The sequence below is a fragment of the Cervus canadensis genome, chromosome 6 (assembly GCF_019320065.1).
Source record: "Cervus canadensis isolate Bull #8, Minnesota chromosome 6, ASM1932006v1, whole genome shotgun sequence".
Classification (NCBI taxonomy): Eukaryota; Metazoa; Chordata; class Mammalia; order Artiodactyla; family Cervidae; genus Cervus; species Cervus canadensis.
This window is the reverse complement of record NC_057391.1, coordinates 13729670-13752941: the sequence shown is the minus strand read 5'-3', so window position 1 is coordinate 13752941 and position 23272 is coordinate 13729670.

The window sequence follows — 23272 nt, the reverse complement described above, 5'->3', positions numbered from 1 at the left end:
CTGCAGTCCTTGGGGCCACAAAGACTCAGACATGACGTAGTGGCTGAACAACAACAAAGGTCCTTGGCCTACCCAGCACTGACTAGTGAGTTCAGAGATTCTGGTTTATTCTCTTGTCTTCTTCCATGAGATATTGAGGTCCTTAAAGGCATGTCATTGTTCAGTCGCTAAGTTGTGTCCCCTAAGTCATGTCTGACTATTTTAGACCCAGTGAACTGCAGCTTGCCAGGCTTCTCTGTTCATGGGATTTCCCAGGCAAGGATACTGGAATGGGTAGCCTTTTTCTTCTCTATAGGATCTTCCCGACCCATGGATTGAGCAGGTGGGTTCTTTTACCACTGAGCCACCAAAGGCATGCAGTTAATTTTATCATTTTTTGTATCCTGGCCCCTAGGCTTGTTCAAGCCAGTGTCTCGCCCCTTCCCAGATGTGTTGGTTAGAATATAGATTTGACTCCTGTTACAAGCAGGAACTCATTTGCACGATGGAACATCACAAAAACCACAACATAACTAGCATGAAGGGAAACAAAGGAAGGGGTGGGCACACACTGTCCCCTTAAAAAGCAGGACCTAAAAAAAAAAAAAAAAAGCAGGACCTAGACATTGCACACATCATTTGGGCTCTCATTCCAAAGGCCAGAACTTAGTCACATGACTGCACCTCACTGCATGGATGCTGGGCAGGCTCATGTCCATCTAAAAATTAGTGGTTCTAAGGGTACTCTTTCTGCCCCCTTCTGATGTCTCTGTCAGAAGCTTTCTCTCTCTCCTTTATACTTTAATAAAACTTTGTTAAAAAAAATTTAATGGTTCTAAAAATAGCAGAAACAGACATTGGAAGAAGTCTCTCACACATAAGTGGCCAACACACTCTCATTTGTTAAATTAATAACTAAATAAATTAATCTGACATTGAATATCTGTATCCTGAAGAGGTAGGGCATATTGAATCATATGTGTATGTGTGTGCTAAGTCACTTCAGTCATGTCAGACTCCTTGTGACCCCATAGACTGTAGCCCACCAGGCTCCTCTGTCCATGGGATTCTCCAGGCAAGAGTACTGGGGTGGGTTGCCATGTCCTCCTCCAGGGGACCTTCCTGACCCAGGGATGGAAACTGCATCTCCTGTGGCTCCTGCCTTGCAGACAGATTTCTTACTGCTGAGCCACTGGGGAAGCCCCACTGAATCATATAGTAAAGTGAAAAAAACAAAGTAGAATTCATGGACATGTTAATAGTATATAATTATTTGCTTCCTTTCTTTAGTAAGACACTTTTTTTTTGAGAGTGACAATGGGCACAGATAAAATATTCACCTCCCAGACTCCCTCCAAGTGGCTAGTGACATCACTGTGACCATTGGGATATAAACGGAAAGCAGCTGGAGACTTCTGAAAATCTTTCTGTTTTTAATACACCTTCCCCTCTTTCTTCCTACTTCTTGATTAGTGAAATACAGATGTGAGAGTGAAGGTGGAACAATCAACTTGTGACCGTGAGACAATGAGCAAGAGAGGAAAAACCGCACATTAAGTGTGACCAAGCAGAATGGTGGAAAATAGTAGGACATTGATGATATCATGAGGATGCTGCCCACCCTTGAATGCCTGCCTGCAGACTTCTCATTAATGAGAAACAGAAGTTCCTCCGTGGTTCAGCTGGAATAGTGGCCTTTCTGTTCTATCCAGCCTAACTGATATATAGAGGTTGAAAATTCTTTGAGTACATCGAACACTTCTGGAATGATACTCAAGAAACTGTAGCCATAGTTACCTCTCTTGGGAGGAGAAATCATGAGTGAATAGAGGACAGGGATGGACAAGAGACTTGCTTTTCATTTTAGTCATATTTTTGAATGTTGAATTGTTGGCATTTACATATTCAACAAAAAAGTGTTGCAATAACATCTTACAGTGAAAAAAGTTAAAAGACGGCTTCATCCATGAATTTGATGGCTCAAGAAATACAATGTCTAGCAGTTGTATTATTGTAACACCATATTATGACATCATCAGAGGCAAAGATGTCCCAAGAAATTAATCAAAAGGGGTGGTTCAAGAGCTGAAATGTGTAGAGGCAGACACAGAGAACAGCCTTGTAGACACATCAGGGGAATGAGAGGGTGAGACAAACTGAGAGAGAGCTCTGAAACACATACCTTACCATGTGTAAAACAGATAGCTAATGAGAAGTTGCTGAGTAACAAAGGGAGCTCAACTGGGTACTCTGTGACAACCGAGAGGGTGAAAGGGAGGTTCAAGAGGGAGGGGACATGTGTGTACTTATGGCTGATTCATGCTGTTGTATGGCAGAAACCAACACAACGTTGTAACGCAATTATCCTCCAATTAAAAATAAATTAAAAAAAATAAATTTTAAAAAAGAGCTGAATTGTGAAAATTATTTATTCAGGAAAATAAGTTAGTAGATGTATAAGTTAGTAGATGTATATGACACTTCATAAAATAGAGGGGTTTGGTTTTGGGTTTTGTCCTGTTTAAATCAGAAGGAGCTTTCATTGTCTAATGTTTTATTACTTAAGCTACTGCTCTTTGTCTTATCATTCACTATATGTCTTTGATTGCTTAGAATATTTCCTAATTTGAAACTAATTAATTAATTAACTGGAAACTTGGACTGCATTTAAGTATAATGACACGCCCTGCCTCCCTTGAATTATGATGCACTTTATCCTGGCTGGTCCAGTGAACGCCCTAAACTACACATGACCCACAAGTTCTCTTATCTCGGCCTCAGCTGGTGGCAGCTACCCCCGACCGTGGCACCACAAATACTAGTGGGGATTACGAATGATCTTGGTACCTGAGTCATGATCCTTATGCTACTTTCACTTTCTTCTTGATTTTACCCATAGATAAATTCTTAATAAGGAAGGAGGCAGGGGAGATGAATCAAACACAAAGGCTACATCCACCTCTAGAAGGCACAGCAGAGTCTGGCAGGAGGATTGTTTCTATTAGGAACCACACAGCAGTCACCAAATCAAACACAAACTGATGGTACAAGGGCAATTTGTCATAATCATATTCACGTCGATGCATAGATTTGAATTCTGTTATAAATAGTGAAATAAGATGAGCTCATGTTTATTCTGCAACAGCACATTTGTTCCTTTACGTGTATATATATACACATACATATATAGAGAGACACACACGCATACACACATATGGCTTCCCAGGTGGCACTAGTGGTAAAGAACCTGCCTGCCAATGCAGGAGACATAAGAGATGTGGGTTCGATCCCTGGGTGGGGAAGATCCCCTGGAGGAAGGCATGGCAACCCCCTCCAATATTCTTCCCTAGAGAATCCCATGGACAGAAGAGCCTGGCAGGCTACAGTCCGTGGGGTTGCAAAGAGTCAGACACAACTGAAGGAACTTAGCATGCACGCAGATATATATATATTTTGGCCACACTATGTGTCATGTGGGATCTCAGCTCTCTGACCAGGGGTTGAATACATGTCCCCTACATTGGAAGCATGGAGTCTCAACCACTGGACAGCCAGGGAAGTCCCTTCCCTTCCTAATATTATCTATGGTGTGAAGATGCAGTGAAAATTTATTAAAAGGTACATTTTAATTTAAATAAAGCTGCATATTAAAAAAATTAAGTTGGTTATATTTATGCACTTTTCCTTATAAAATGACAAAGTTTTTAAAAATTCCTTAAAGGGTTGATTTTACTACTCATATGTTTATAAATAGCATGCCAAAAAAAGTTTGAGGGTCTGTTTATTTTACTTGTCTATGAAATGTTGGCTATTCCTCAAAAACAGGTTATGTCTATGAAAATGTGTCTTGTTAGTGAATTCATTATGTATGTCTTTGGGGTTAAAAAAGGCTGAGAAACAAGAAAATCACTGCATTGTCAGTAGATTCTAATAAAACTAATAGTAAGATCAGCTATGATTCAAAGGAGAAACTAAGACGATCAAAGCTGGACTTCTGGGCATCGGTGTATATGATAAATTACATAATTAGTTTGTACCAAGTCCAAGACTCTTACATGCTAATCCCTAAACCAAAAATAGAGGGAGATGTATGTGGAATCTGTAACATCTCATTTGGATGTGACTTGCTAAGGTACAAAGAAATATATTTCTTAGAGGAACACTGATATTTTTGTTAGGTTATATATGCTGAAAAGGCTTTATAATAAAGATGTTTGGGCCTTTTGAAATAAAAAAATATATTAAAAAAACTTAAATCCTTGTGCAATTTAAAAATAGTTTATCTTCCAAATCACAGCAAGATAACAGCAAACAGAGCACAGTCAGTGTAACAAAAGACGGGGAAAAATAAATAGACTCATAAACAAGCATCCATCATACGCAAGATTACCGAAAACAAAATGTGTAATCAAAACAATTCATGTAAATGAGTTAAAACTCCCTATTAGAAGACAAAGACTCACGGTTTAGATTAAAAAGAAATCAACCATATGCCTCTTATAAGAGACACACTCAAAACAAAATGAGGCAAAAAAGATTCAAAGGAACACAAAATGCAAAAATTTAACCTTAACTTCATGTGAGTTGTAAATGTAATTATTTCCAACGTTGGAGCGGTGGTAGCATATGAGTTCTAGTAGAATTCTAGAATATAATGATTGAGTATAGACCTATCTGTATTGGCAAAATGTTCATGCTTATTCCTTGCTTATTCCATGCTTATTCCTTCAGACTCTCCTGCTTTCTTTAAAATGTGCCCAGGAGTTCAACGTGTGTGCTGGGTGTTCATGTCCTGGTGGAGGGAGGGAGTGGGCAAGTGCTGCTCACTTTCATCTTTTGCACCACAACCAACTAGAAAGTAAGAGTACAGAGCAAACATCTTTAAAAATATGAAAATGGAAGTTGCACCATCACCTCAATTTAAATTTCATCAGTGAGAGCTTAGTCACATGGTCACAGCAAGTAGCAAAGTAGGGCTGGAAAATGTAGTTTCTAGCTGGGTTGCCCTGGGCCCAGGAAGGAGAGAACAATTTAGTGGCAATAATTCATCCACCAAAACGATCATCAGTGGTCCGTGCAAGACCCCTCGTTTGTTCCATCCAATCATTCACTCACCCTTTTTTATGGCCATCCTACACACACCCCCATATACCTGGGCAATCAATCTATTGTATTTACATACTTCTTGTGACCTCCCTGGTGGTCCAGTGGTTAAGAATTCACCTTCCAATGCAGGGGATGTGGGTTCAATCCCTGGTCAGGGAACTAAGATCCCACATGCCAGGGGCAAGTATGCCACATGCCACATGCCTGCAAGCCACAACTAGAGAGTCTGTGAGTCGCAACTACAGAGGCCACACACGCTAGAGCCCACACACCCCAACTAGAGAGAAGCCTGCACATCACAACTAAGACCTAACATAGCCAAAATAAATAAACATTAAAAAAGAATAAATCTTACAAAAGATATTCAAGACTTAAAAAAATAAAGTACATACTCTGTTTATATTTTGGGAAAAAATTCTTTTTTTGTGGGCATGTGATTCTTTCCTTCTGTGGAGTCAATTTTATTGAGGTGGAATTTACTTTCAATAATAGTCAACAGATCTTTGACGAAGGAGCAAACACAAATCAATGGGGGAAATAGTCTTTTCAACAAAAGCTGTTACAACACTGGATGTCCATATACCAAAAAAAAAAAAAAAAATCTAGACATAGACTTTACAGCTCTCATTAAAAACTAACTCCAAATGGATCATAGACCTAATGTAAAATGCAAAACCATAAAACATCTAGAGGAAAACAGGAGAAAATCTAGGTAACTGGGTTTAGCAGTGCATTTTTAGATATAACACCAAAAGCATGATTCATAAAAGAAAAATGAACTTTATCAAAATTCAAACCTTCTATTCTGCAAAAGATGCTGTTAAGAGGATGAAAATGTCACAGGCTGAGAGAAAATATTTACAAAACACATATCTGATAAAGGACTTGTATCCAAAACATATAAAAGAACTCTTAAAACTCAACAGCGAAAAACCAAGCAACCCAACTTAAAAATAGTCAAAACTTCTGAACAGATACCGCACTAAAGAAGATAAATAAGTGGCAAATAAGCATATAAAAGATGCTCAACATCATTTGTCATTAAGGAATTGCAATTCAATGAATGAGACATATATGTAAGTGCATATTTGACTTTATAAGAAGTAGTATTCCAAAGTGAGACACCATTCTGTATTCCACAAGCAATGTGTAAGAATTCCAGGTGTTCTGCATCCTTAGCAGTAGTTGATATTGTGAGATTTTTTGATGTGAGCAATTTTGTGATTTAGTAGTATGTCATTGTGATATTAATTTTCAATTACTTGATGACATGTCATATTGAGGATCTTTTTTATGTTTATTTGCCATCTATAACTCTTGTGTGATAAAGTGTCTGTTTAAATCTTTCCTTCATTTTGTAAAGCAGGTTATGTGTTTTACTTTTATTGTGTTCTGAGTTTTCTTTATATGTTCTGTGTATAAGTCAGTGTCTATCAGGGTCCATGCAGGAGAATTATTAACAGGAGAAGGAGTAACGGAGAATTGCCTTGTACAAGTTGGGGAACTCTTGCGAATGGAGAATAGCATGCACAGGGACAGACACTCCTGCAGGGCTGAGATGGAGCGTCCGAGGAGAAGCGCCACACCTCACTGGACAGAGCGCAGTGTGGCTCCAGGGATGGTGGGGGAGAATGGGAGGCATTGTTCACAGGCAGGCACCATACCTTGGAACTTGCCACAAAGTCCCCTGAGAGATGCTGGAAGAAGTCATTCACAGTCAGTGCCTTATCGGTGGCACAAGACTTTGAGAAGCTTCTGAGGGAAGATGCCCTCTGCAGAAGCCAGGCAACAGAGAAAGACAGCCTGTAGGAGCCCAGGGCAGGAGACCCTGCTCCCTGCAGGACTCTGGGAAACCGGAAGAAAAAATCCCTTCCTCCTTCGGGTCCTTCCAGCCTCCTCTACTGGCATAACATCAAGCCAAGTGTCCCAGGTGAAATATTTCCACAGCCCACCTCCATCATCATAGAGCCTGCAAAGAACCTGAGAAGTTCAAAATATTTGGACCTGAGAACAAAAATGTTGATGACCTGCGCAATTCTTTATCACATGTGTGTTTTGCAAATATTTCTCCCAGGCTGTGGCTTGCCTTTTCATTTTCTTATCAGTGTCTTTTGAAAAGCCAGTGTTTTTAATTTGATCAGGCTCAATGGATCAATTTTTTCTTTTGCCATTCATGAATTTTTCTATTCTAAAAAATATCTGCCTAACCCCAAATCAAAGATTTTCTCCTGTGTTTTTTTCCATAAGTTGTAGTTTTCGGTTTATGATCCATTTCAAATTTTTTGTATGTTCATTTTTAAAGATTTTATTTTCCTTTGAGCAATGTTAGGTTCACAGCAAAATGAAGAGGAAGGTACAAGATTCTCCATATTCTCCCCTGCTCCCACGCATGCATAGCCTTCCCTATTCACAACACCCCCCAGCAGAGGGTACTCCTGTTACAACTGATAAATCAGCATTAACACATCCTGATCACCTAAAGCCCATAGTTTCCATTAGAGTTCACTCTTGGTGTTTACATTTTATGGGTTTGGACAAATGTATAATGATATGTGTCCATCATTATGGTATAATACAGGATATTTTCAGTGTCCTATAAATCCTCTGTGGTCCACTTATTCATCCTTCCCTCTGCCCCTGCTATGCATTTATTAAATTGCATCAATTTTAAGTGACATATACACAGTAAATTACAAAAATACATGCATTTACTTTCTGCTCAGTCACTCAGTCATGTCTGACTCTTTGCAACACCTTGGACTATAGCCCGCCAGGCTCCTCTGTCCATGGAATTCTCCAGGCAGGAGTACTGGTGTGGGTAGCCATTTCTTTCTCCAGGGAATCTTCCCAACCCAGGGATCGAACCCAAGTCTCCTGCATTGTAGGCAGATTCTTTACCATCTGAGCCACCTTGACAAGAACACTATTGAGTAATTTATCTCACTCTGCTTTTTACTTTTGTCACTCAGCACTGTTTTTAAGGTCCATTGTGTTGGTAGGTATACATCTAATCCCTTGCTTCTCTGACTGCTGCACAAAACATAGATCGTGTGCATCTTCCACATTTTACTCACCTACTCCTCCACAGATGGACAATGGATGTCTATGATTGCCGACTCTCAGAAATGACACAGCAGTGAACATTCTAATCCATGTTCTCTAATGGACCTATACGATCATTTGTTTGGTATATCCACCCAAGAGTTGATTTGCTGGGTCCCAGACTATGCATGTATCCATTGATAATTTGTCTATGTAGTGCCAGACTGCTCTCCAGAAAGGCTGACTGTTCTGCACTGCCACCAGCAGTACGTGAAAGAGCTTACACCTCCACATGCCTGCAACACTTGGCATTTTCCAGCTTTCCAGTGTTTGCCGTCCAACCGTCTCATCCTCTATCGCCCTCTTCTTTTGCCTTCCATCTTTCCCAGCATCAGGGTCTTTTCCAACGAGTTGGCTCTTCACATCAGATGGCCCAAGAATTGGAGCCTCAGCCTCAGTCCTTCCAATGAATACTCAGGGTTGATTTCCTTTCAGATTGATTGGTTTGATCTCCTTGCTGTCCAGGGGACTCTCCAGGGTCTTCTCCAGTCTTCGTTGAATCAATGGACATGAGTTTAGGCAAACTCCAGAAGATAGTGAAGGAGAGGGAAGCCTGGAGTGTTGCAGGCCATGGGGTTGCAGAGTCAGCCACAACTTAGCAACTGAATAACAATGTTTGCCAGTCTAAGTGGAAGGTTATATTTCATTGTTGTCCTAATTTAACTTCTCATCACTGATGGTTCTAATTCTTAATAATTCTATTCATTTGCCTGTTTGGGTGACCACTTTTACAAATTGCCTGTTGATAAACTTCACCCATTTTTTTCTATAGGACTTCCTACATTTCACTTACTTGGAATTTAATTTGCTCTTCCTTTTCTAGTTTCCCAAGATGGAAGCTTATATCATGGATTTTAAATCTTTCTTCTTTTCTAACACATACATCAATGCTATAAGCACTGCTCTAAGCACTGCTTTGCTGTATCACACAACTTTTGATTAGTTGTATTTTCATTTTCATTTAGTTCCAAAGAGTTTGAAATTTCTCTTGAGACTTCTTCTTTGACCCATGTGTTGTATAATGTTCAAGTATCTTGGGATTTTCCAGCTATTTTTTTTTATTGATTTCTAGTTTAATTCCATTGTGATCTGAGGGCAGACATCATATGATCTCTGTTTTAAGTTTGTTAAGGTGTGTTTTATGGCCCAGAATGTGGCCAGTCTTGGTAAATGTTCCATATGAGCTTGAGACGAATGTGTATTCTGAAGTTGTTGGATAGACATCAATTATACCCACTTGATTGATATATTTTGTGTTCAACTGTATCCTTACAGATATTTTGCCTGGTCAGTCTGTCTATTTCTAATAGGGATGATGAAGTCTCCAACTATGATAGTAGATTCATCTATTACTTCTTGCAGTTCTATCAGTTTTACCTCGGATATATTGATGGTTTACCGTTAGGTGCATATTTGTTAAGGATTGCTAGGTCTTTTTGGAAAATCGATCCTTTTATCATATAATGCCTCTCTTTATCCTTGATAACTTTCCTTGCTCTGTAGCCTTCTCTGTCTGAAATTAATACGAAAGTGAAGTGAAAGTGGTGGTCGCTCAGTCATGTCCGACTCTTTGCGACCCCATGGACTGGAGTCCGCCAGGCTCCTCTGTCCATGGGATTCTCCAGGCAAGAATACGAGTGGGTTGCCATGCCCTTCTCTGCTTTCTCCTAATTGATGCTATCATGGTATAGCTTTCTCCATTCCTTTACTTTTAAACTGTTTGTGCCTTTATAGTTAAAGTGTGTTTCTTATAAACAATTGGGTCATGTTTTTTAATCCATTCTGACACTTTTTGTCTTTCAGTTAGTATATATAGATCATTGACATTTGAAATGATTATTGATATAGTTGGATTAGTATGTACTATATTTGCTACTGTTTTCTATATGTTACCCTAGTTTTTTGTTCCTATTTTTGTCTGCCTTTTGTGGTTTTAATTGAATATTTTTACATGATTCTATTTTCTCTCTTTTCTTAACATATTAGTTATGCTTCTTTTTAAACTTTTGTTTAGAGTTTATCTAGAGTTTGCAATATACACTTCGACTAACCTAAGTTCATTTTCAAATGTCCCCGTACCACTTCATAGGTACTGCAAGTACTTCATAATAGCCAACTATTCTTAATTCCTTCTTCCCGTGCCTTGAATTATTACTGCCATTCATCTCACTTATACATAAGCTATAATCAATGAATACATAGTTGCTGTTACTATTTTGAGCAAACTCATACATGTTAGAGGGGCTTCCCAGGTGGTGCTAGTGGTAAAAACCCACCTGACAATGCAGGAGACATAAGAGGCACAGGTTTGATCCCTGGGCTGGGAAGATCCCCTGGAGGAGGGCATGGCAACCCACTCCAGTATTCTTGCCTGGAGAATCCCAGGTCAGAAGAGCCTGGCAAGGTACAGTCCATAGGGTCACACAGAGTTGGACATGATGGAAGTGACTTAGCATGCATGCACACACATGTTAGCTCAATCAAGAATAAGAAAATTAAAAGTTTTTAATTTTACTGTCACTTATTCCTTCTCTAACACTCTTCCTTTCTTTATGTAGGTCTAAGTTTCTGACCTTTATCATCTCTTTACAGGCTTCCTTAGTGGCTCAGATGGTAAAGGATCTGCCTCAAGGCAGGAGACTCGGGTTTGCCAGGTGGGTAAGATTCCCCTGGAGAAGGGAATGGCTAACGACTCCAGTAGTCTTGCCTGGAAAATTCCATGAACAGAGGAGCCTGGTGGGCTACAGTCCATGGGGTCACAAAGAGTTGGATACAACTAAGCAACTAACAGGTTCACTTTCTCTCTGAAGAACTTTTAACATTTCTTACAGGACCGGTTTACTGGCAACAAATTCCTTTAATTTTCGTTTGGCTGAGAAAGTCTTTATTTTTCTTTCACTTTGGAAGGATAATTTCTCAGGATACAGAATTCTAAGTTGATGAGGTCTTTTTTCTCTCAGGACTGGAAATATTTCACTGCACTCTCTTCTTACTTGCATAATTTCTAAGGAGAAGTCAGATGTAATTCTGATCTTTGTTCCTCTGTAGAGGTTTCTTTCAATATTGTTTAATTTACCTTTGACTTTCTGCAGTTTGAAGATAATATGCTTAGGTATAGGGGGTTTGTTTGTTGTTGTTATCTTACTTAGTGTTCTCTGAGCTTCCTGGATCTGTGTTTTGGTGTCTGACTTTAATTTGAGGAAATTTTCAGCCATTATTGCTTCAAATATTTCTTCTGTTTCTTCCTCTCATTCTTTAGCATTCCTATTATGTGTTTGTTATGCCTTTTGTGGGATTTCCCTGGTGACTCAGTGGTAAAGAATCTATCTGCCAATGCAGGAGACAAGGGTTTGATTCCTGGGTTAGGAATCTTCTTTCCTGGAGAAAGAAATGGCAACTCACTCAAGTATTCTTGCCTAGGAAATCCCATACAGAGAAGCCTGGCAGGCTACTGTCCATGGGGTTGCAAAAGAGTCAGACACAATTAGTGACTAAACAATAACAACACACATCTTGTAGTTGTTCCACAGCCCTTGGATATGCTGTTCTGTTTTATTCCAGTCATGTTTCTCTTTGCTTTTCAGTTGTATAAGTTTCCATAGACATGTCCTCAAGTTCAGAGATTCTCTCCTCAACCATGTCCCGTCTTGACTGTGCTGGGTCTTTGCTGCAGCACTTGGGGACTTCTCTCGTTGCAAAGCATTGTCTCTAGAGCATGTGGGCTCACTGGTGGGAGTGTGTGGGCTCACTATTGTGGCATGTGGGCTTAATTGCCCACAGCATGTGGGATCTTAATTCCCCAACCAGGGATCGAATCCGAGTACCCTGAATTGCAAGGCAAATTCTTAACCTCTGGACCATGAGGGAAGTCCCCAAAGGCATTCTTCATTTCTGTTATAGTGTTTTTGATCTCTAGTACTTCTTTTGGATTCCTTTTTAGAATTTCCATCTCTCTGCTTATATTGCCCATCTGTTCTTGCACGTTGTTTATTTTATCCAAGTGCCCTTAGTATGATAATCATAGTTATTTTAAAACCTAGTCTGATAATTCCAACAGCTCTGCCAGATCTGAGTCTGGTTCTGTACTTGCTCTGTCTCTTCAAATTTTGTTTTTTGCCTCTGAGCATGCATTATAATTTTTTGGAAAGTCACTCATGATGTACTGGATACAAGAAACTGCAATAAATAAGCCTGTAGTTATTTGGTAAAAGGGGGAGTGGGAAGGAGAGTCCTAGAGTCCCATGATAAGGTCTTAGTATTTTGGCTTTGTTTTTTAACTTTTGGCTGCCCTGGGTCTTCACTGCTGCACGTGGGCTTTCTCTAGTTGCAGTGAGTAGGGGTGACTCTAGCTGTGGTGTGCAGGCTTCTCACTGTGGTGGCTTCTCCTGTTGCAGAGCATGGACTCTACAGCATGCAGGCTTCAGTAGTTGTGGTGCATGTACTTAATTGCTCTGTGACATGAAGGATCGTAGTTCTAGCATCAGGGATCAAACCTGTGTCCCCTGCATTGGCAGGCAGATTCTCAACCACTGAACCACCAGAGAAGTCCAGGTCTCACTTTTTTAGTGAGCCTGTAGAGATAAGAAAGCATTCCTCAGTGATCAGTGTAAAGAAATAGAGGAAAACAACAGAATGGGAAAGACTAGAGATTTCTTCAAGAAAATTAGAGATACCAAAGGAACATTTCATGCAAAGATGGGCTCAATAAAGGACAGAAATGGTATGGACCTAACAGAAGCAGAAGATATTAAGAAGAGGTGGCAAGAATACACAGAAGAACTGGACAAAAAAGATCTTCATGACCCAGATAATCATGATGGTGTGATCACTCACCTAGAGCCAGACATCCTGGAATGTGAAGTCAAGTGGGCCTTAGGAAGCATGACTATGAACAAAGCTACTGGACGTGGTGGAATTCCAGTTGAGCTATTTCAAATCCTGAAAGATGATGCTGTGAAAGTGCTGCACTCAATATGCCAGCAAATTTGGAAAACTCAGCAGTGGCCACAGGACTGGAAAAGGTCAGTTTTCATTCTAATCCCAAAGAAAGGCAATCCCAAGGAATGCTCAAACTACCGCACAATTGCACGCATCTCACACGCTAGTAAAGTAGTGCTCAGAATTCTCCAAGCCAGGCTTCAGCAATACGTGAACTGTGATCTTCCAGATGTTCAAGCTGGTTTTAGAAAAGGCAGAGGAACCAGAGATCAAATTGTCAACATCCGCTGGATCATTGAAAAAGCAAGAGAGTTCCAGAAAAACATCAATTTCTGCTTTATTGACTATGCCAAAGCCTTTGACTGTGTGGATCACAATAAACTGTGGAAAATTCTGAAAGATGGGAATACCAGACCACCTGACCTACCTCTTGAGAAACCTATATGCAGGTCAGGAAGCAACAGTTAGAACTGGACATGGAACAACACACTGGTTCCAAATAGGAAAAAGAGTATGTCAAGGCTGTATATTGTCACCCTGCTTATTTAACTTATATGCAGAGGACATCATGAGAAACGCTGGGCTGGAAGAAGCACAAGCTGGAATCAAGATTGCTGGGAGAAGTATCAATAACCTCAGATATGCAGATGACACCACCCTTATGGCAGAAAGTGAAGAGGAACTAAAAAGCCTCTTGATGAAAGTGAAAGAGGAGAGTGAAAAAGTTGGCTTACAGCTCAACATTCAGAAAACTAAGATCATGGCATCTGGTCCCATCACTTCATGGGAAATAGATGGGGAGACAGTGGAAACAGTGTCAGACTTTATTTTTGGGGGCTCCAAAATCACCGCAGATGGTGATTGCAGCCATGAAATTAAAAGATGCTTACTCCTTGGAAGGAAAGTTATGACCAACCTAGATAGCATATTAAAAAGCAGAGACATTACTTTGCCAACAAAGGTCTGTCTGGTCAAGGCTATGGTTTTTCCAGTGGTCATGTATGGATGTGAGAGTTGGACTGTGAAGAAAGCTGAGTGCCGAAAAATTGATGCTTTTGAACTGTGGTGTTAGAGAAGACTCTTTCTTGAGAGTCCCTTGGACTGCAAGGAGATCCAACCAGTCCATCCTAAAGGAGATCAGTCCTGGGTGTTCATTGGAAGGACTGATACTGAAGCTGACTCTCCAGTACTTTGGCTACCTCATGAGAAGAGTTGACTCATTGGAAAAGACCCTGATGCTGGGAGGGATTGGGGGCAGGAGGAGAAGGGGACGACAGAGGATGAGATGGCTGGATGGCATCACTGACTCAATGCACATGGGTTTGAGTAAACTCCGGGAGTTGGTGATGGACAGCGAGGCCTGGCGTGCTGCAATTCATGGGGTCGCAAAGAGTCAGACACAACTGAGCAACTGAACTGAACTGAACTGAATCTTTGGATTGTGAACTTTACACGTGCTTCTCAGTTTTTCCCCCTGTTCAATTACACAGGACGGCTAGAGCTGGCTGGAGTTGGGGTTTTCCTTGCTCCACGTTGGCTAGACTCTGCTAAAACCCCAACAGGTTACACTCAGGTAAAATAGCCTCTTCTGGGGTGTTAAGAAGAATGGAACCTTCTGACATATTTCAAAATGGTTACTTTTTGTCTCCCCCTGCTGGATGGAAGTATGACCCAATTTTCCTCTGACATTTGCTGTGAGAGCCTGGTAGAGCTCCTAGAGGTAAAACTCACAGACGTTTAGATGTCCCTATGAGACTGGGTGCCCTCCTGGAGTTTAAATCTCAGACTTGTCCATATGGAACCTCTAGCAGCTCAGCAGGCACAGTTGAGGTTTGCCTCTCCTACTGCTGGTTCTCAGGGAGATTTCTGTCTATGAAGCAGATTTTTGCTCTGGTAAGTTGTGAGTATTCACACGTCTGTGTCTTCCCTTTTTGAAGCAATGGTTTGTCCTGTGTCCTAAATTCCCTGAAAGGTCCAAAGAGAGTTGCTTATTCTCAGCTTGTTCAGTTTTTCCTGAACAAACAGACTTTCAACCTCCTTACTTGCCCAAATGGAAATTGAAGTCTCTTGCTTTTTGGTTTGCATGACTTACTTGTATATTCTGCATAGTAATTCATCATCATTTTTAGATTTTATAAATATCTCCTCCCATTATATCACCTATTGTCCATAGTATCTCTTTTGAACAGAAATCCTTAATTTTGACATCAACAAACTAATCCATTTTTTTCCTTCTGGTTTGTGCTTTTGAGGTTTTGTATAAGGAGTTCCTCTCTCAACCCAAGTTCCAAGATACTCTTTTGTACTTTCTTCTATTAACTTTAGAGTTTTACTTTTCACATTGAAATCTTTTGTACTTTACAGTGTACATTTTTGTTTGGTGTCAGGCAGGAATCCCATTTTCATTTTTCTCCATCAAGTAAGATGGTTAACCTGCCCCTTCTTCATTCATGTGTAATGTCTCACATTATGGTCTGATTTTGAGTTTTCTATTCTATCCTATGCTCTATTGGTCTGTTTTTATGCAAAATATTCTTTGTTTTGCTTTGTCTGTCCGGGTTTTACATGACTTTGTAGTGTGTTGCTGTTCACTCTTGGAAGGCTGACTTAATCCTGCTCATCTGTATAAATTTTAGAATGAGTTTATCAAGTTCCTGGAAAATGTATCTGAAATTTCATTGGGATTTCATTGCATATATAAATTAATTCATAAAGAACTGACTCCTATATAGTATTGTCATTCCATTCAAGAGCATAAAATTTCCCTCAATTTCTTAAGGTTAATTTCTATATCCTTTATTAGAGTTTTAAGGTCTTCTCCATAGGTTTTCTTGTATATTCTTGGTTAAGTTCATTCCCAGGTATTGTACAGGCTTTTTTTGCTGCCATTGTAACTAGAAATTGGTTACTGCTGGTGAAGAGAAATGTTACAGGTTTATATTCTGGGTTAATATATCTAGCGATTTTACTGAATTCTCTTAATAGTTTTAACAGTCATCTGTTGCTTCTCTTTGCTCCTTGTTTTTCAAGGTAATGTGCCTATCTTCTACCCCTTTTCCCCTCTGGTAGCCATAAGCTTGTTTTCCATGTCTGTGAATCTGTTTCTGTTTTGTAAATAAGTTCATTTGCATTATTTGTATCATATTTTAGATTCCACGTATAAGTGATATCATATGGTATTTGTCTTTCTCTTTCTGACTTATTTTACTTAGTATGATAATCTCTGGGTCCACCCATGTTTCTGCAAATGGCCTTATTTCATTCAGCCTTTTAAAAATTGCTGAATAGTATTCTATTAAAAAGATGTGACATATATCATATATCCCTCTCATATATATATATGAAACATATATATATATCTCCATCCTTCTTTATAAATTCATTATATTGATAGTTTTTAAAAAATATTTATTTTTAATTGATTGATGATTGCCTTACAATATTAGTTTGATTTCTGTCATACATCAACAATGAATTAACCATAGGCGTACACATGTACCCTCCTTCTTGAGTCTCTGTCCCACCGCTCACCCGTTACCGCCCCTCTAGGTTATTACAGAGCCCCAGTTTGAGTTCCCTGAATACAGCCAATCCTCATTGGCTCTCTATTCACCTATGTTAGTGTATATGTATCCATGCTACTCTCTCCATTCATCTCACCCTCTCCCTCTTCTCCCCACTCCCCCATCCACAACTCTGTTCTCTAAGTCTGCATCTCCATTGCTCTGCAAACAGATTTGTCAGTATCATCCTTCTAGATTCCATATATATGCATTTATATACAATATTTGTTTTTCTCTTTCTGATTTACTTCACTTTGTATAATAGACTCTAGGTTCATCCACCTCATTAGAACTGACTCAAATGTATTCCTTCTAATGGCTGAGTCATATTCCATTGTGTATATGTACCACAGCTTCTTTATCCATTCATCTGTTGATGGACATCGAAGTTGCTTCCATGTCTTGGCTATTGTAAATAATGCTGCAGTGAACAATGAGGTACATGTGTCTTTTTCAGTTTTAGTTTCTTCAGGGTATACAACATGATGATTGTTTGCTAATGCTTCTCTTATTTTTTCTTCCCAATAGCTTTTTCTAGAACTTCCATTATTAGATGCTGAATGTTAGCAGTAGAGTTGGATTCCTTATTTTTTTCCAAATCTTAAAGAGAATGCATTTAAAGTCTCTTTATTAAGTATGATGTTTAATAATGTTTGCTTTAAGTTTTTTGATATATCACCCTTACCAAGTTAAAAAAGTCTCTCCTATATCCAGTTTGCTAAGTTATATTGGATCAAAAATAGGTAATGAGCTTTATCAAATGCTTTTTCTTCACCAATTGAGCTAAATGTATGATTTTTTCCCCTTTATTAATGGGGTGATTTCTGATGCTGAACCAAACTGAAATTCCTGGGATAAACCCTACTTGATCAAAATATATTTAAAAAAATATATGACTGGGTTAGTTAGCTGATATATTTTATATACATATATATACACACACACACACACACATATATATCACCCAGTTGGAACAAGCCTATTCTTTTCATTTATTACTCTGTCTTTACTGTACTGATTTTGGAACCAAGATTACACCGGTTTTATAAAATGATCTGGGCAGCTTTTGCTCTTTCTAATTTTTTTTGGAAAAATTTATATAAAATAGGATTTAACCATCCCTTAAAAGTTTGGCACAACTCCAAAAGTTCATAAAATTTTTACTACCATGACTCCTCCAGCCTCATTGTCTTCTACTGTTTACCACACATTTTGGAAGATTTGGTTTAAATTAATAAGTGTACAACTTTTTCTTTCCCCAGGTGGCTGTGTGCTATAAAGTACACACAGCCCTTAAGAATGGTGCCACCAGGGGACAACGGTTTGATCCCTGGTCCAGGAAGGTTCCACATGCTGTGGAGCAACTAAAACCATGTGTCACAACTACTGAAGCCCATGCATCTAGAGCTTGTGCTCTGCAATAAGAGAAGTCACCCCAATGAGAAGCCCACGCACCACAATGAAGGGTAGCTCACACTCCCTGCAACTAGAAAAAGCCTGCACCAAGCAAAAAAGACACAATGTGGAAAAAAAATTTTTTTAAAGAATGGTGCCCTCACAAACTCAAGGTCATCCATTTCAACCAGACTGTCAACGTGTTTACTCTCTGAAAGCAAAAGGATCAGTTCAGTTCAGTTCAGTCACTCAGTTGTGTCCTACTCTTTGCGACCCCATGAATTGCAGCAGCCAGGCCTCCCTGTCCATCACCAACTCCTGGAATTTACTCAAACTCATGCCCATTGCGTTGGTGATGCCATCCAGCCATCTCATCCTCTGTCATCCCCTTCTCCTCCTGACCCCAGTCTCTCCCAGCATCAGGGTCTTTTCCAATGAGTCAACTCTTCACACGAGGTGGACAAAATATTGGAGTTTCAGCTTCAGCATCAGTCCTTCCAATGAACACCCAGGACTGATCTCCTTTAGGATGGACTGGTTGGATCTCCTTGCAGTCCAAGGGACTCTCAAGAGTCTTTGCCAACACCACAGTTCAAAAGCATCAATTTTTCGGCGCTCAGCTTTCTTCACAGTCCAACTCATATCCATACATGACCACTGGAAAAACCATAGCCTTGACTAGATGAAACTTTGTTGGCAGAGTAATGTCTCTGCTTTTTAATATGCTATCTAGGTTGGTCATAACTTTCCTTCCAAGGAGTAAGCGTCTTTTAATTTCATGGCTGCAATCACCATCTGCAGTGATTTTGGAGCCCCCAAAAATAAAGTCTGACACTGTTTCCACTGTCTCCCCATCTATTTCCCATGAAGTGATGGGACCAGATGCCATGATCTTAGTTTTCTGAATGTTGAGCTTTAAGCCAACTTTTTCACTCTCCTCTTTCACTTTCATCAAGAGGCTTTTTAGTTCCTCTTCACTTTCTGCCATAAGGGTGGTGTCATCTGCATATCTGAGGTTATTGATACTTCTCCCGGCAATCTTGATTCCAGCTTGTGCTTCTTCCAGCCCAGCGTTTCTCATGATGTCCTCTGCATATAAGTTAAATAAGCAGGGTGACAATATACAGCCTTGACATACTCCTTTTCCTATTTGGAACCAGTGTGTTGTTCCATGTCCAGTTCTAACTGTTGCTTCCTGACCTGCATACAGATTTCTCAGGAGGCAGCTCAGGTGGTCTGGTATTCCCATCTCTTTCAGAATTTTCCACAGTTTATTGTGATCCACACAGTCAAAGGCTTTGGCATAGTCAACAAAGCAGAAGTAGATGTTTTTCTGGAACTCTCTTGGTTTTTCAGTGATCCAGCAGATGTTGACAATTTGATCTCTGGTTCCTCTGCCTTTTCTAAAACCAGCTTGAACATCTGGAAGTTCACGGTTCACGTATTGCTGAAGCCTGGCTTGAAGAATTCTGAGCACTACTTTACTAGCGTGTGAGATGCGTGCAATTGTGCGGTAGTTTGAGCATTCCTTGGGATTGCCTTTCTTTGGGATTAGAATGAAAACTGACCTTTTCCAGTCCTGTGGCCACTGCTGAGTTTTCCAACTTTGCTGACATATTGAGTGCAGCACTTTCACAGCATCATCTTTCAGGATTTGAAATAGCTCAGCTGGAAATCCATCACCTCCACTAGCTTTGTTCGCAGTGATGCCCACTTGACTTCACATTCCAGGATGTCTGGCTCTAGGTGAGTGATCACACTATTGTGATTATCTGGGTCGTGAAGATCTTTTTGGTACAGTTCTTCTGTGTATTCTTGCCACCTCTTCTTAATATCTTCTGCTTCTGTTAGGTCCATACCATTTCTGTCCTTTATTGAGCCCATCTTTGCATGAAATGTTCCCTTGGTATCTCTAATTTTCTTGAAGAGATCTCTAGTCTTTCCTGTTCTGTTGCTTTCCTCTATTTCTTTGCATTGATGGCTGAGGAAGGCTTTCTTATCTCTCCTTGCTATTCTTTGGAACTCTGCATTCAAATGGGAATATCTTTCCTTTTCTCCTTTGCTTTTTTGTTTCTCTTCTTTTCATAGCTATTTGTAAGGCCTCCTCAGACAGCCATTTTGCTTTTTTGCATTTCTTTTCCGTGGGGATGGTCTTGATCCCTGTCTCCTGTACCATGTCACGAACCTCCGTCCATAGTTCATCAGGCACTCTGTCTATCAGATCTAGTCCCTTAAATCTATTTCTCACCTCCACTGTATAATCATAAGGGATTCTATTTAGGTCATACTTGAATGGTCTAGTGGTTTTCCCTACTTTCTTCAATTTAAGTCTGAATTTGGCAATAAGGAGTTCATGATCTGAGCCACAGTCAGCTCCCAGTCTTGTTTTTGTTGACTGTATAGAGCTTCTCCATCTTTGGCTGCAAAGAATATAATCAATCTCATTTCAGTGTTGACCATCTGGTGATGTCCATGTGTAATCTTCTCTTGTGTTGTTAGAAGATGGTGTTTGCTATGACCAGTGCATTCTCTTGGCAAAACTCTATTAGCCTTTGCCCTGTTTCATTCCGTACTCCAAGGCCAAATTTGCCTGTTACTCCAGGTGTTTCTTGACTTCCTACTTTTGCATTCCAGTCCCCTATAATGAAAAGGACATCTTTTTTGGGTGTTAGTTCTAAAAGGTCTTGTAGGTCTTCATAGAACTGTTCAACTTCAGCTTCTTCAGCATTACTGGTTGGAGCATAGGCTTGGATTACTGTGATATTGAATGGTTTGCCTTGGGACATGAACAGAGATCATTCTGTCATTTTTGAGATTGCATCCAAGTACTGCATTTTGGACTCTTTTGTTGACCATGATGGCTACTCCATTTCTTCTAAGGGATTCCTGCCCACAGTAGTAGATGTAATGGTCATCTGAGTTAAATTCACCCATTCCAGTCCATCTTAGTTCGCTGATTCCTAGAATGTCAATGTTCACTCTTGTCATCTCCTGTTTGTCCACTTCCAATTTGCCTTGATTCATGGACCTAACATTCCAGGTTCCTATGCAGTATTGCTCTTTACAGCATCAGACCTTGCTTCTATCACCAGTCACAGCCACAACTGGGTGTTGTTTTTGCTTTGGCTCCATCCCTTCATTCTTTCTGGAGTTAGTTCTCCACTGATCTCCAGTAGCATATTGGGCACCTATGTGGCGGCTGTGACAGACCGCGCAAAAGCGTGGCAGAGAGGAGCTACCCTACGCCCGAGGTCAGGGGCGGCCGCCGAGAGGAGCAACCCCACGTCCAAGGAGCGGCGGCTGCGGGGCGCAGGAGGGCTGAGAGGAGCTACTCCATGTTCAAGGTCAGGAGGGCGGACCCTGAGGAGATACCCCTCATCCAAGGTAAGGAGCAGCAGCTGCGCTTTGCTGGAGCAGCCGTGAAGAGATACGTCACGTCCAAGGTAAGAGAAACCCAAGTAAGACGGTAGGTGTTGTGAGAGGGCATCAGAGGGCAGACACCCTGAAACCATAATCACAGAAAACTAGCCAATCTGATCACAGGACCACAGCCTTGTCTAACTCAGTGAAACTAAGCCATGCCGTGTGGGGCCACCCAAGACGGACGGGTCATGGTGGAGAGGGCTGACAGAATGTGGTCCACTGGAGAAGGGAATGGCAAACCACTTCAGCATTCTTGCCTTGAGAACCCCATGAACAGTATGAAAAGCAAAAGGATAAGGCATCCCTCAGCCCCACCTCAAGTCTCCTCCTTGGCCTTCACCTTTCACATTTGAATAAATGACTCAGCCTCCTACTTTACTGAGCCACGGGGACTCCTAGAGACTAGCTCTCCTGTGTCTCACTTTACCTACTTACAGTGACTACATATCCAAAGCCAATCACACCTCTTTCTACTTGTCTCAGAGAACGAGATGTCCCTTCTTAAATCCAAGATAATTCTTGTAAATGTGCTTCAAAACCCCATCCCTCTCTCCCAGTGACCTCACTCCTTTAGACATCCTCTCTCTCCTGAAATTGAAACCCTCCCTCACTACAGGGCTCCTTCTCCTCAGACCAGCAACATAATCAAATCTCACCCATCCCCAAAAAATCCCTCCTTTGTGTGCCGTGGGACAGGCATTCTCACACACTGCAGGTGGGAGTGTAAATTGGCAAGATCTTTCTGGGAAGCAATCTGGTAACCTGAATCAAAAGCCTGAAAAATATTTGCACCCTTTGTCCCAGTAATCCTACCTCCAGAAATCCATCTAAGAAAGTAATCAGAAATGCTGACAAGGAGAGATGTTTACAGATGTTAATCTCACTGTTATTTTAATAGCAAAAATTGGAAACTATCTAAAGGTTCAACAATCTGGGATAGGTTAAAGAAACTGTACTTAAATACAATGAAATTTTGTGCAATCACTAAAAATATAATTTTAAAAGAAAAGTTGACATGAGAAACTGTTCATGAAGCAACATTATAAGTGAAAACAGCAGCATATAAAAAATATATACAGTGGTGCTAATTTTGTTATATATATATGGAACGCTTCTGGAACATTAGCTATTATATACATCCTGTCCCTCAATCTTCAGAACATTTCTCTACAGTTAATACTGTTGTTCACATTTTGTAGAGAAAGAAACCAACTAGAAAGAAAGAAATCAGTGTTTCCCTCTTCTAGGGAAGAAGGGGGGTCACTGATTAATTTCTTCATGCTCTTTGTACTAACTCTTTAATAAAGAGGTATCACTTTTTATCAAACAGAAATACTCGGCCATTCTTCTCCTTACTAGTTTATATATGTGAGTAAGGAATAATTTGAGCAATACAGAGAAAATGAAAACCCTCTTCCCACTATTGCTATTCCAATCACCAGAGACAGAGACAGTCCACTGTGGGTAGTAGGGCTGTTTTATATTTGCTTTTAATTTATATTTGGCTTTGGTATTTATATTTGTTTTTCAATTTTGTCTGTAGACATATACAGTTGAAAAAGCAAACGTGATTGTCTTACCAAGTCAGTACTTAAAATTTGACAATTTGAGCCCTTTCAGCCACAGTCTTTTGGTTTCACAGTCTTTTGGACATCTTAGGGGATGTCCAGGGCCCCTTTCTGCTGGTGTGGCCCAGTTTAATGTTGTCAAGTGACGAACCATTTCTAACCGTGCCTGGCCGCCCCATGAGCTTTGGGTTTAAGGCC